Source organism: Galleria mellonella, unplaced genomic scaffold (assembly GCF_026898425.1).
Source record: "Galleria mellonella isolate WM207_F2 unplaced genomic scaffold, CSIRO_AGI_GalMel_v1 utg159, whole genome shotgun sequence".
Taxonomy (NCBI): Eukaryota; Metazoa; Arthropoda; class Insecta; order Lepidoptera; family Pyralidae; genus Galleria; species Galleria mellonella.
This window is the reverse complement of record NW_026442004.1, coordinates 2,175,559-2,192,527: the sequence shown is the minus strand read 5'-3', so window position 1 is coordinate 2,192,527 and position 16,969 is coordinate 2,175,559. Positions and strand designations below refer to the sequence as shown.

The 16,969-nt window shown below is 28.4% G+C and overlaps 1 pseudogene; it reads left to right on the top strand.

Moving 5' to 3' along the window:
- The window catches only part of LOC113519044 (uncharacterized), a 71,175-nt pseudogene that overhangs the window by 24,230 nt on the left and 29,976 nt on the right, over nucleotides 1-16,969 (top strand).

Below are 16,969 nucleotides of genomic sequence, written 5' to 3'. Positions count from 1 at the left end.
AATTAATCACTTTTTTATTTGAAACATTGTTGTATTAAATTACTATATATTATTGCTACTTTTTGTCTATTTTAAATGACTAAATTCGATAAAAAAATATGCCAGTTTAGATTATTTCTTTTTGTTGTATTTGACTATTAAAATAATAAAATTCTTTTAAAATAAGTCCTATTTAAAAATCTTCCTTCATTTAATGCACCGTGCAGAAATAACAAAAAATACTTATGAATTCGCATTTCTAATAGGAATTAATTTTCATTGTGAATTTTATTGAAAATATTTTACAGAAAGTCATTCGTTGGTTTTTTAAAATTGAAATGAAATTAACTTCGCAATGTATTTTGCGTATATTGCAATCATAACGGTGTATTGTTTGATAATATAATCTGTTTTAATTAATAACCAACACACCGACATTAAAAATGGTATGTAGTTATAAAATAGGCAATCGTATTCTGATGTCAGGTAATAAGTTTATTTATTTTTAAATAATATAAGACTAAGTAGCTGCCTGCATCTCTCTGTTTCTCTGCTTACCTCTAAACGCAATGACTAATGTAAATAAAATTACAAGTACTAATTTGTTTTAATTTGATGCTTGATTTTATAAGATAATTTTCCGTATAATATTTGTAATTGGATAGTAGTAGTAAAGATAATACCTCTTGGAAACGTTAGTGGTTAATTGTTGGTGAAGTCGGTTACTAGAAGCGAACTAACCTGACTCCATTCTCGCCTCTTGTACCAAACTTGTACTTCGGCTGCATAAATCAATAGAGCCAGTGAAATACTATGCCATTAAAAAAAAAATATTATAAGATTTTGTATTGTTTAAGACAAACAGAAAGATAAAACGAAGAAGAGCATATCGTAGAATATCATGAAATTCATACATATGTATCCCTAATAAAGTTTATTTTACAAGTTATTTAAAAAAAAATATAATTAGCAAAAAATTGTTAAATTGCTCGTTTTTGTATTATAGTCGAAAAAAAAAATACTTTATTCATAAAAATAAACCTTCCAAATAATATATTATTAATAAGTTAAAATAATACCTATTATAAAGCCCGATTAAATACGATTAAAGCCTAAATTTCTCTGTCTCTATATACTGTTTTACACTTGACAGTATTTACTGTCAAGTGTAAAATAGTACTGTACTGTTACTGACTTCTAAATTAAAAACATTGTCAAAAAGAAAGATAATATATTTAAAGAGACTATTATGTATTATATATGTCGACTAAGGGAAGGGCGAGGGATGGGCAGCAGCGTCCCTCTTAAAATATCTGCAGAGCCTAACTACGGTTGCCAATTCGACTGCCAAGCATGGCAACTACTGGTAAACCCCCCCAAGGGGAGGTTTATGTGCAGCAGTGAACAGTTATAAAGGGCTAATATGATGATGATAATGATATTATGTATTGAAGAAATATCAAAAACAGACTAATATTTTTGTATAACCTAATTCTCTTAACATTAAGGTATGTAAAAACATTTTCAAATCTAACTAATCTTTACTCAACAACTATCAAATATCGCATACTTGTCAAAAGTCTAAAACAAAAATATGTATCAGTGTATGTATAAACTGTTTTCATTAATAGTTCAAACGTTGAAAATTTTGAAAGTTCATAATTAAACCATTTTTATTAATTTATCTAACGAAATCATAAGTTCCTCCAGAGAGCAATGACATAATAATAAAATAAAAAAGGATTATAACTAGGTAGAATAATCTTCTTTGTTACGGTAGCGTCTAATGGCCTTGTCAGACACGCCGTCTGTAATTCAAATCAGATTATTTTGTAAGAAATACCAAATATAAATCCATCACTTGAATTTAATTGCGTAAATTGATTCCATAGCTATTATTAAAATGATTTTACTGATAAACAATAATTTAAACAAAGACGATTACATTACAATTGTTATTTTATTGGTCTGATTGTTATTTCTTACTTGATTTGAGTTTCAAGCCAACATTTTTTCATTTTTTAAATTAATAAAATATTATCGATTATATAATATGAATTCAAATACTTGCATTATATTTTTTTATTATTTAGGAACTTCATTCTCAGATGTATAAAAATTATAAGCTTATATGCAATTCTTAGAAATTTTACAATAAAAACAATGGCGTTAAATTACAAGTATTTCAAATCATTACAATTAAATACTACCGAGTAATTACGATACGAACAATAAATTAACTCAATAATATTTTTATATTATTTTAGTATTGTATTGTATTTACCGATGGTTTAAATAAGACCTGTACATGAAAATGTAGTAATCGCTGCTGCTCATTGTTTGTAAGTACGAGTATCTTTGGTAATTTTTACAATTTATGTCTCATTTAGATTATTGTTGATAATAAATTCCTTAATCGAATTTCATAATGAATATCATCGTTACTCAGATAACAATATCTTGAATAAGATAACCAATATCTTGAATACTAATTTCTCTTCTCTATAAAACTGTTTCTCGCAGTTTAGATTACCCGCTATCTGTTTCTGTGGAAATATCTGTACGTTTTTTTATGGTTAATTAGTCAATTTAAAAACATAATCTACCATCTACGGAAAATAAATATTTTTTAGTATAAATTATTATTTTAGTATTATTGAAGGTAAAAACAGCATATTGCCAGAGCTTACTACTTCTTTTGTAATAGTGTTAATAGGATTAAAGAAAATGTTCGATACAAGCTACGAGCAATTTCTTCTCATAGCAAGAGTAATTACTTATACTAAATATAAAAGCTGGAATGCAGATTTAGCTCTGGTATATACTTTCGCTGCCATGACATCAGATAAACTAGGATGATTGATAAAATTAGCTGGTGCTAAGGCATCTACCCCGGTTGATTTAAACGTCACTGTACTTAGTTGGGGGCACTGTAATGATGACGATGTAAGTTAGTAATTTATTCAAAATTGAATAACGTTTACTTTTTATTACTTAAGTTTAACGTAAATTTAGATGTTAATCCATAAGGTTTACTTTTTTAATTGCTTTTTACAATTTCGCCTAAGAAGATAAGAAGCTGTGTAATATGGCTGAATCATATGGCTTATATATGTACCCCTACGTGTACCCTAAAAATCATTTAAACTCACAATAATCTTGAATAACTCTAAACAACTAAAAATATACATACTCGTACGTACATACGTTTTAATAATTGAATGGAGAGAGATATTTTGTTTATTTTGTTTTCGAAACCCAAATTTCACGTATCACGTATTTTTTACTGTTTAAAAATTGTTAGAGCAAATAATTTTGTTTACTAATTTTAAGTTGACAGAAGAAGGATCTCAGACAATAAAACAACTGAAAGAGTTGATAACTTGCGATTTGTCAGAAAAAAGTAATGAGAAGGTGTATATAATAAAAAAAAAAATTATGTCAGATATTTTGGTGCTTTGTTTTTGTTGTTGTTGGAATGAAACTTTAGTTTATAGCGAGTTATACGTAATTTCAAATTTTTGTAATTTCTTTAAATTGTATGCAATTTTTGATCAAAATTAATATTATTGATTGTATATGGAAATTTACAATATTAAATCAATTTTTAAGCAGTTCTAAAATTAAACGATAATAAAAAAATTTAACAATAATCAAATTCTTTATTCTTACATGCAGTATTATACAAAACTGCTGTTAGAAATGTAGAATAGTCAATATACTCAAAAAATAATACTAGTATGGCCTGCAACACGTTTTAAGCTTCAACGCTTCAACTCATAACAAAAAGTAACAAAAGGGATCAGTACATATATATCTTCTATTAAAGCTAAAAAGGTTATTTCCATGACAATACTATTTTAATATCGCATTTCCCATATATGGCATGCTACATTGGTCAGGGCGTGTGGAAAGGATATTAGATAAATTAAGGGATAGAAAATGTATATATGTCTATAATAATGTCCAGAATGGATTTATATTGTATGCATGAGATGATTTAAAAAGAAGTATATAAGAATAGAGATCTATCCGCCTACTCTGTGAGGGATTTGAATAACACAAAACATCTAGCCCTAATACGAGTAGAAATTATGAATACTAGAGCAATGTCAGATACAGATACTGTTACCCATAAATACTTATATATTGTTCTGCAAATAACAAGCAACTTCAATCTTGAAGACATAGGTAAATGACAAACTGTTTTGTAAATACCACAGAATTATTTGTTTTTTAGATAACCTACATACTAAATATTATGTATTTAATTGTAGGTTTTGAGCAAATTGCCAATGGAATTAACATGGGAGTAATAGGTATCTATCGATTACACAAATAATTATAAACATCAGTTCCGATTCGGCGACATAAAAATCACAACGAATTAAGAAACTAGCAAAAAATTGGTTACACATAAATGCTTCTGGCAGACCCCAAGCACCTATCTGTAGTTTGTTACAATAGAACTAATTGAAAATGTAACCAAATTTTATTGCAATTATCACAAAAACACTTTATATTTATGAAATAAGTAACAAATTAAAATATTAAAGTAATACATTTTTCATTTGTGTTACTATTGGACATAAACAGACTGCTTTATAACTGAATTAATTATTCGTTTACATTTTCATTAAGATATTATAACAGACTAACTTACTTAATTTAAATAAAAAAATGTACACCTACAGATTAAAATAAGAGAATAATTGTAATAATAATATAAACTGAATTTATATAAATTAAAATATATTATAGGAAAATTACGCTTCGTTAAAAATTGCGGTTTGCAACCACTTGCTAGTTTAAAATTTCAACATTTATAATTTACAATTTTTAGTCAGTTCTATTTTTTCAGGATTATGATAGACCGTGCCCAATTTAATGAATCGACTCACTATTATAATGACTATAAAACAATGAGGTTCCCGGTGATAATATAAAAATAGATTGAAATTAAAATATGACAACGTTCACAGATAATGTATATCTGTGAAGTTTCAAAAATAAGTCTCGATATTTGTGAATAATTATTTACTTAAATATTCTCCTTGTACAGAACTAGAATGTCAATAATAAATAGGACAGGTTGCTCATAAATTTACCTATATAATTTTTCGATTCTTTTTTATACTTTGCTTTCAAATATCGATGACTTTTTAATGATCAATCAGAAATATTTGAAAAAACTTTTTACGGAAAATGACAATGTCGATATTGCCATACTTTGACATAAACGCCTACAATTACTGCAATTTCTTTACATATATTAACCATTAAATATCCACTGTTGAACATAGGCCTCTCTCGTAAAAGGAGGAGAGGGAGTGATTGCAAGTAGTTGACATGCAATTTCATTGATGTAATCAATAAGTTACCAAATAATTTGCAAAGAAATCATACGAAATATACAAAATAATATCGATGAATTGAGAATATGTTAAAAACACAAGTCTTTTGCGGCAGAAGTTTTTTGTTGTACTTTATAGAATGGAAACAAAAGTTAGTGAACCTAAGTGTAGTTAATCACCATGTGAATTGTAAAAATGCTTCAACTGCACCTACGATTTAGTATTAAATTTTAGATATAATTATTTAGGGACTTTTTAATTATCGCATGATGTTTTTTTACCTATAAATAATTAAAATTTCAATTGTTCGTCAATGTCTAAGAATCTATAGGTAAAACCTACAGAAATATTTTTAGCTAGTATAATAATGAAATTTATAAAAAAAAATTAATGAAATTTTATTCAAATATTGTTTCAGAAAATAAGAATTAAATGTTATTAAACAAACAATAGTATAATGAAATACTTAGACAAAACGCGACACTAATTGGATCGGAATTCGTTGTCACGAAAGTCTACACTTCGGCGTTTTAATTAATTTAGTATTGTTATATTTTACGGACATTTCTTTGGCCCTCTTTGAATTATTATAATTTATCATATTTCTAATTTCATTATTTGTTTTGTTTGAAGGTTATTAATTAGGGGAGAAGATATTTTACCAATTATTATAATATAATATTGCAATTAATTACGTGGCTTACGTAATGTTATAACTAATTAGTTAATTATTAAAATACTAGTCTAATTATTTCATAAAATAATTATAACAGTTTTTCTTACACCTTAGAAAATAAATGGTCACGTACATGACAGTTTCATATGAATTTCGTCCCACGTGCAATCAAGTTGTGGCACCTTTTTGTCGAGATTTTCCTTACAGCATGTGGAGTTCTTAAAGAAATGCGTATAATAAGTTTTATTTTTTAGACTCACGTATGGCGTAAGAATCTAATATAAATACAATAAACATTTGCAATTAGATGAACCGTATGCTAGTTTGCCACCATCTTATATATAGTATCTATATAAAATAAATATTTTTGTTAGCAACAGCATTCACTGAATCTTGAAATGTTTTTATTGTTATCTCATACACATAAGTCTGGGACTTCATATTATTTCTAACTAGCAGAAAAAATAAAGGTTATTATTATTCTAAAAATACTACTATCATGTATAATATCAACACACGTAATATTTATCCAATCTATCTCACCAAACCTACATAAAACTTGTATTATCTTTATAATATTTATATATGCGGAAAATACATATTATTTATTATTATTTTTTTGAATTATTATTATTATATATATACCGGGACCACTCAGCCAAGTACACGGTAAGTGCCACACAGCACGGAGTTCTGTATAGTTAACAAATATTACACAGCATCATGAAATGATATATGTATATATATGGGTAATTCATATAAATCAATAATTAAAAAAAAACATATATATTAACCGTACTTATATTGAAAAGCGCTGGCTTGAATTTTCAACTATTTTCTTGCACGTTTGTATACTCACAAAACTAAACACTTCGACAGTTAACTTATTTTGTTTGAGAAAAAAATATATAGTGAAAATGTCAATTAATAATATTTTCTATTATATTTTTTTTCAATACAGGTAAGACGAGACATCAAATGGAAATTAGTTTCTAAAACACAAAATTCTAAACTATCGCATTCTAGATCATTTTATAGAAACTGGCGTAGGCGAATGGGGACACAGGTAAGGTAGCTAATATATAATAATAAAATTTTAACTGGACAATATTACCCACATAGCAGATATTAAAAAAAAAAAATGTAAGGAGTCTTGATAATATTATTAATAAACAAAAAAAAAACAATACCGCACTTCCATTATTAATAATTATTATTAGTTAATTAGTATTAATTAAATAGTACAGTATTACTATTAGTATTAGTTAAATAGTATAGTATTACTAATTACTATTAGTTAATTAGTATTACTATACTAGTTCTGGTATCACAAAAACTAGTGCACCAAACTAAATGATGTTGGTTTTCACAGTTGTATTCCTTAAGATCAAGTTTATAATCTAGTATAATTTCTACCTTGATATGCCATATAGAAGTTGTATATTTCATTGATTTCCTTATTTTCAAAATCCACGTGTATAAAATCGCGGGTAAAAGATAATATAACATGAAGAGAAAAGTATAAGTCTGTAGAGTTCGCTAAAATAAATCATAGTGCCGGAGATATATAATTTTAAATAAGGCAAGACCTTAAATTATAAATAGGTACGATTTAAATAATTAAGAGTACAGTGTGGGGTTTTTCAAAAAAAAGGATAATAAGGTTTCTAAGGGTTGATAAAACGAACGTATGCCAATGGTATTGCAGGCGTTCACTTACCATCAGGGGATTTGTATGCATATTTACTACGTCAATAGAATAAAAATATATTAAATTTCTCCATCAGTGGTGAGGTCAAAATTATTAATAAATTTTATACAAGTTATATTACTCAATATAAATATACTAAGATCGAAACACTGGATACCAATTCCAATATAATTTTATGAGAATGCACTAAGGCACGAGAGAAAATAATAAAAAGTATATAGAAACAAAAATTATAGAATCTGAGTTTTATATTTAGTAATATTAAAATTTGTTTCATTGTTTTTTAAAAAGTTCATTAGATTCCTCATTTAAGATTTTATATTTTTTTCTCAAACAAAATAAGTTAACTGTCGAAGTGTTTAGTTTTGTGAGTATACAAACGTGCAAGAAAATAGTTGAAAAATTCAAGCCAGCGCTTTTCAATATAAGTACGGTTAATATATATGTTTTTTTTTAATTATTGATTTATATGAATTACCCATATATATACATATATCATTTCATGATGCTGTGTAATATTTGTTAACTATACAGAACTCCGTGTTGTGTGTCATTCATTTGAACTTGGCTAAGTGGTCCTGGTATAGAATAAGCCACCTTTCCCGTGAGTGACGTAAAAAGCGATCAAGGGAAGACGAGGGATGGCCAGTTGTAGTTGCCAATTCACCTGCCAAGCGTGATAACTACTGGCAAAACCTCCCAAGGGAGACGCTTATATTAGGCAGTGGACACTTAAAGGCTGATATGATGACGATGATGATGATACAGAACTCAGTAATAAATATTAGTATGATATAAATGGATACCAAGATATTTCGATTGTACAACTTGAATATCGGCATCACTCTACTATAACAATACGAACGGTTGCAACAACTGATTCCCTACAATACAGTTACTGTTTTTGTTATGGAAATAGGGCTACAAATGCATGGTAATATATTTCCGACATTTCCACTAAAATTACATAGGTGCCTTGGCGAAATTTCAGCACAACTGAATGCAAGCAAGGACGAGTAAAAATAAAATATCAAAAAAAAAAGTTAATTATATATTTATATACAAATTTGCTTCCTTTCCCGTGGGTGTTGTAAAAGGCGACTAAGAAAAGTTAATGCTCGAGGGATGAGCAATAGCGTCCCTCACACATCATCAAAGTCTAACTGCGTCCAACCTACCTGCCAAGCATTGCAACTACTGGCAAAACCCCCCTAATAGGGAAGGCCTATGTTCAACACTAGACAATTAATGACTGACATGATGATGATGTCAATGATTAAAATTGACCGTCAATAAACCTTAACTGAAAATAATTCGATTTCCTTTAATTTTCTTAGAATCAGGCAACGATGTTGTATGCTACTCAAGTGAAGAACACTACGTAACAGCTGTAAGAACCGAACTACGTATTATTTGTATTTATGCATAACAAGTTAGTTTCGCTCCTGACTGACAAAAAAGGTCCCTAACTCAGCACAAATCCCTTACAGATAGGGTAGATTTTGTGTATAAGCTAACTAATGGGGTCAAGTTATAAGATCAATTAGTTTTATAAGGATACAATACTTTAGGTTTAAGTGTCACTTTATGCCTCAGCTAATTAAACTGTAACACCCTTATTAATAAAAACCTCAAACCTCTCATAAACATGTTATAGCTATTGAACTGTTTTATCTTTTTCTTTTTTGCTAAATCTCCAATTTAAAAGAAAACAACAAAATAGTGTTATAAAATAGGTTTGTAGAAAGATTAAATTTTTATGAGTAGGAATTATATAGTCACAAATATATTACACAAAATTATGCAGTACCTACCAGAAGGTACCTAACAGTAGGATACCTACGACGACACTATACCTACATACTAATATGTAAATTCAATATTTTTTATCCGTTTCTATTATACTTATGATAAAGCAATAAATTTATTATCCGACAATACACATAAAAAAAACTCAATCGGTAAAGTAAGAATAGAACTCAAGAGGGGAATAAAGAATAAAAATTATAAATAATCATTACCGAGTGACTAAAAATAACAATAGGTTGATATTGGAAAAGCAATTACCTATTAGTTGTATGAATAATACAACAACCCTATTAAAACTTATTATTGTTATATATTGTTAAATAAATAAATATGCGGTTCTATAATGTAGACGAATTTTTTACTTTAGGTTTAGGTTGAATCGATCAATACATAAAATTACCCGATTAACATAAAATTGCTAGATTCATTCATTTTAATCTCATTTTTGCTTTATTGCTCGAACCTCCGCAATTGTGTTGTGATGATGTGCAGTTTTTTTTTTACGTATAAACTCAAGTTAACGACCAATTAATCTTGTTTAGACCGCACCTCTGGCCGTTTTTGCATGATACGTGAATAAGCACCTCTTCAACCGTAAAGACGAAAGACTTGATTTTGCTCTGAGATTATTTTCGAATACACATTATATACTTTGTATAAAATCAAAGAAAAAATTGTATCATATAAAATACACCTTAATACACCTTTAGTTTTAAATTTTCACGTTGTTAATACATAGTTTAAATATACTATCGGGATTTTACGCGATGCAATTGCAATAAAATAGTACCTACATACCTGATTTTTATTGCAATCATGTCACGTAAAGTCCCTATAGTGTATTTGATTGTAACAAACCATGTAGTGATCATGGCAGAACCATGATAAAGATTATTGTTATAGGTTTTTTATGAGATGAAAATAAAATCGTCATGCCGCCCATGCTACCAGTATATGCTAATGAAATACCAGTTAAAAAAGATAAGTGATGATACAGTTAAGAGATAAATTCATCTGGAATTAACTAAGACCATTTTCAAAGGAACCGCGTGACAGTCAACCTAATAATAATAAGTAATTTGCTTACAAGAAGGTTGCAAGATTATTTGTTAACAATCCTCTAAACCAGAAAATAATTTAGTTAAAAATAAACCTATATTATTTTCAGGAAGAAGCTCTGGAGCTCCAACGATAAGTCACGGTCATCTAGTAGCTGTAACAATATATGTAACAGAGGAGCAGAATGCGACGACGACTATATTGCTGTTGGGACGAAAATGAGCTGATATTGCTCATAGGTTGCATCTCTTCACAAAATATATTTATTATTATTTTTTATTATTATTTTCAGCTGTTAACTGTCCACTGCTGAAAATAAACAATTCTCAAAAGAGGAGTTCTGCCAATAGTTGCCACGCTTGGCAGGCAGGTTGGCAACCGCAGTTAGGTTTTTACAGATATTTTAAAAGGGACGCTGCTGTCCATCCCTCTAGCATAAGTTCCTTAGTCGCCTCTCATGACTCCCACGAGAAAGGAAGGGGTGGTCCATTTTATGCCGGGACCTACACAGCTATACAAAATATATATTAGCTATGTATATGACAATCTTTATCAGAAGTCCCAAGATGCTCAGCTGGTTATAGAATTAGCTACACGCGTAGTTACGTTTTGATACATTATGGATATAAATATATGTATAATAGAATATGAAAAAAATGCTAGTCAAAACTATAATGAACATGCATATGGGACATACGTGTTTATTTTTCTAATAGTTAAATTTAAACATTCGCGTTATTGATACATATTTTAAATACAGTATCGGGACTTAACGTGACGCGATTGCAAGTAAAAATATACTTGATTTTCGTGTCAGCTATAAAAATAAGGTATGTAGGTATTATTTACTTGTAACCTCATTGCTTTAAATCGCGATAATGTATTTAAAATATATTTTTGTAATTATTGAAAATTACAAATATTCTTATAAATATCAGTTAATAGGTAGGTAGATATAAGTGACCAAAATGCATGAGGCAGTAATAAACACCACTGACATTTTTAAAACAAACTTTGAACCCAGGGAAATAAAATAATGTGGAAGAAATCATTTTTGAAAAATATGTGAATATGATTTGATATTTAGACTTTAATTTATAAAGAGAGCATTCAATCATGCTCTCTTTATAAATTAATATAATATATATAAATTAATTATCATTGATAATTTTTCGGAAAATTATTCAAAGAGCGTAGTGCCTACATCGATCACTACACAATAAAACATGTTAACATACTGTGTTTTTCAAAAAACCATGAATATAAATGAACGTCCATATTGTACACCGGAATTACGTTAAAATTTTTCAAACCTTTGTAACGGCGCTTTTCCCGGAAACAGAACTGTGACATCCGACAGCCTAGCTACGGGCGAAGTCTGGATTTACCTCATGACATGAGGGGATGAATCGATCCGCTTCGCTTGACGTTCCTACAATGATATCTATTCTGAACTTTTATCGAAAATTATATTTCACAACTGTTATTAGCCATTAAATTTATCTATATTTTACACAGACGAAAATAATTTTAAAAAATATTGTATAAAAAACACTAACTTCAATCGTGGCTAAACCAATTATTTTGATAACATTTTTATAGAACTAATTTAAAAAAAAGAATTTTCTAAATCGGTTTTCAAATGACGGAATTCTGAGGTAACAAACAAAAAAAAAACAACCGAAATGAGAAACTCCTCTTTTTTGAAGGCGGTTAAAAATTAAATCAGATGAGTAATATTCCTAATCAGCATTTATTAAAATAATAAATACTATTCATATACTTAGTTACTAATGTGCAATAGCATTTCATAATATTATTAGTATTCGTATATCGTAACAATGCCCGTGTAAGTATAATGGATGCAGGTGACTCAGAACCGTTCTTTATGGCAGTCTAAGGGGAAGGTTTATGTCCAGCAGTGGACGGATAATAAATAACTGAAATGATGATGATGAAGTATACTATGTCAATAGAACGATATTGGACAAATTTATTAGCTCGACTGTACAGGCTGAAGTGGAGGTCGTTACCGATACATACTCTCTTAAAAGAATAGTAACAAATTTACTTTGTATAAGAAGATAATGCCGCCGGCATCTCTTTTGTCTTCTTTTTTTAACCAATTAGTAGTTATTAGTTTAATAATATAAATATCATTACGAATATTAAATATTGATTTCGCTCAAAGTCGAGCGATATGCATAATACATACGAAGTTTGTCACTGTGACACCGTCAAATACATACTGCTTTGTTCACAGCAACGCCCGCCATTTCATGACCTATATTGTTTTAAGAATATTTTACACATACTTTTTTTTATATTTCCGAGTTTATAATATATTGTATTATTATTTACTTAATTGACATTTTATTGAAACGAATAAATCAAAGTTGTCTGAAATAGGTATAAAATGCTGTCTTATTGCTAAGCAATATCTTCTAGCCAACCATTCACTAGGTAAAATGTTTAAAAAGAACTTTACCTTTCTATAAATTCTTGATAACGCGTTAAAAGAGTATAAATAACTAAGTAGGTAGGTGTAGCATAAATCTAGATATTTCCATTTATATACATTATTAAGTGTATTTCATAAAAGTACCTACTTTAACTAAAATCTATATTATTGCGTAGAGAAATACTTAAAAATATCATTTTTTTATTTGCATCTTAGGGCATTTTTCTCATGTAATCTAATTAGTAAATAATTCCCATTAAAAATTTAATTATACCAATATCTTCTATTTTAATAAGGTATAATAAATATTGAATAATAAGTGGATATAAAGGATTATTTGAATGACAAATGTGCATGGTGTTAATCAACCTTGCGGGACTGTTAATTAATCATGTAATTTTAAAGATAGTGCATTTAAATAAATACACACATTGTTAACAGAGATTTAAAAGAGTAACTGTTTAGTTTCTTATGAACTCTTCTCGATAAATAACAACTTTCTGAACTCTGCATTAATAAAAAAATGACGATTTAAAAATGCTTGTAAACAAATTTATTATTATGAATAAAGATGATTGAAATTTGAATTTATATTCCCTATTTTGTTAAGAGTTTTACACACACATTATACACATTATATTTTAATGTACATAACTACTTGTTTATTTTACATGCAACCTATTATTTGATCGCGAATGTTCCTCAGATACTCGCGTAGGTTGCGTAAAGAGGTTGAAATACATATGTTTATTCCACCTTATACGTACAATGACGTACAAACTATTAAAATATTATTCTCCGACACCATGTAGGTATTTTCTGATCGATAATCAATTAACCCATTTCTCGATTGAGTTTTTTTTGGCTGGTATACATACACATAAAACCCGCCTGCACAATTTATACAGATTAACATGCAATTCACATAACGTACCTTTATTGGTGCAGGTTTTTTTTTGTTTATGAACAGACAGTAAATTTGAATTTAGCTGAACCTGTTTGAAAAATAAATTCAGATAAAATAAAATGTAAAAAATCCACAAATTATTTTTACTTATTAATTACAGCGTTTATTTTAAGTCGAATATTTTTTTATATTTAATAATGCTAATATAAAACTCTTTTAGAACTATTAAACATATGATTTTATTACAAAAAGTTAAATTTTATAATTGAATTATAAATTATAATCATTTTAAGCTATATATATATATATATATATATATATATATATATATATATATATATATATATATATATATATATATATATATATATACGTAAATGAGATCCCGGGTTTACCAGAAAGAGACTGTAAAAAAGTCGATTGGTTAGGTACCTCTGTCGCATTCGTGTTTCTACCGTAAAGCAGTTGTTTTTACATGGCTGTGTTTCAGTTTGAAGGGTGAGATATGGCGTGAATTTACAAGGTACAGAGGAATAACACATGAGTCCTAGGTATAATGAGTGAAACAGTATACTCTGTTATGTCCATAGTACATGTCATGTCTATAGGCGACGATTACCACTTTCCATCAGGTGGGTTTTCAGCTTCTTTGCCATTCTAAGTTGTATAAAAAAAAATTTCCAGTCGGGCCAATTTAGAACACAAACTGAATTGAAATTTCTGTACTGGGTGTTCTCGTTACCTGGTTTTTAGTTGATATCCATAGAATATCCTAGCTAGAGAACCAGCTGACTGATGTGATTGTCTACCACTTATTATTATTACTTAATTTTTTTATCAATGTCAAATATTCGGATGAATATGGTTGTAATAAGCAATACTATGGTATCTTAAAATTTGACTCATCTGTACTTTTTTATATTTAAAATATTGATTTTTTTCTTATAGTTGTGGTGGAAATAATATGAGCTGTTGCGAAAATTGTTGTGATATTCAACATAAAAAAAGAGAGAAAATTTAAGAAACTTTTTAGATATAAAGATAAACATTTCACCAAACAATAAAAAAAAAATAATTGTATATATTATTTATATTATTAATTATATATATTCATTTTCCGTCAATATCGTAAGAGGCAAGTAAGGGAACTTAAAAGACGAGGTATGCCCAACAGCGTCACTCTTAAAGCATCCACGGCCACTATTGACTACTGGCAAGACCTCCTTAGAGAGAAGCCTATGTTCAGCAGCCGACAATTAACGACTGATATGAATAATTATATTTTTTTATAAATATAATCCTATTTATACAGTTATTATTGTGCGTATAGATAACAGCAAATTATATTGATGCAATTAAACATCTTTGTATTATCTAACTAATTACCATATATCATATAAAATTTTGTATAATCATTGTTATTGAGTCATACATAAACTGCAAAATTACTTGAAATATTTTTATTGTTAAAAGTTTCGCAAATACACATTGTACGAGTATATCATTGTAATTACAATCGGATTAAATTACATGTATTTTAGTCGAGAAAGCTCGACTAGTTTTGGAACCATCCGGGACCTTTAATCACGAGTGGTCATGACGCGAGTGTACGCTAAAATACATGTAAGTTAATCCGTTTGTTAATACATTAAAATATAATTGAAATGTATCCATCACAACTATGAAGCGTATTTAGAAATAACACGTAATATACTTATTATCCTAATTCACACGGATAAAGCCATAGGCTTCAACTAGTAAATAAATAATTGTGTTACGAAATAAATATTTTTTTCATTTTTCATTTCATATAATATTATTATAATAATATTTTCATTTCATATAGCACATTCTGACCAAAAAATTTTGCCCATTGGCCAATTTCCTTCAAGTGGTATCTGGTCTTTCATCCAAATTTGGATAATGCAAATAAGCTTCGCTGTGTCTCGTAATAAGATTTATGGCGACAGTCTAATCCACTCTAAATCCGATTTGTCTGTTTAACAGCGAATAAAAAGCTTTATCTCATAAAGTATAAGTAGCAAGAAATATGGCGGTACACTTTTCCATAATTAGAGAAAATGTGATTTTAATAAAATACACAATTTATGTATGCATATTAGATGCACTAAGCATTAATTTATTTAAGGCTCTATTAACTTTACATGAAAATCATTTTCCAAGAATAGATATGGATTTTGTTGCACAGAAACTCTAGATTATTTAAACATATTCAATATTAGTGTTATCATCATTATATCAGCCATTAATTGTCCACTGATAAACATATGCCTTCCCCAAAAAGGGGAGGTATTACCAGCAGTTACCTCGCTTGGCAAGCGGGTTGGCAAGTTAGCCTTTAAAAATGTTTTAAAAGACGTTGCTGCCTATCCCTCGAACATTAAATTCTCTTAGTAGCCTTTTAAAGTCATCGAAAAAGAAGGGGGGAAGGATATTCATAATTCTTATGAAACGAATAAAAAAGTACAGAATTGTTGAATATATATATCCATATATCACAATATACTCTCAAATGTACGACCGCCGAAATCTAAATCTCTTCCTTTTTGAAGTTGGTTCAAAGATACCTACCTCTACCAGTGATAAGCCAGATGAAATAGATCAGTTGGATAGGAAACAAGTAGGACGCTATCCTACAAAACTACAAAAAACCGGGCGTTCATGTTTCTTGTTATTTTTTCTTTTTTATTCTTTATCGGCATCCAATTCGAAAGTCAAACCAACTGTAATTCCCTCTGACTGTTAACCCAATTTCTTTTGCAATTTTATGTTTTTTTTTTTTTTTTAATATAAATTTCGTAAGTAAAATCTTTAACAAATTCTTAATTCAAATTGAATTATTTTTTCATTACTACTCGTATACCTACATTCTACATTGCGATGAGTTGCTTTGTTCAAACAACTTTTTAACTTTCTATTCACATAATTTGCATCCCTCGCTATAAATTCTCATTTTAACTTTATTTTTTGTATGTAACAATTTAACTTGATA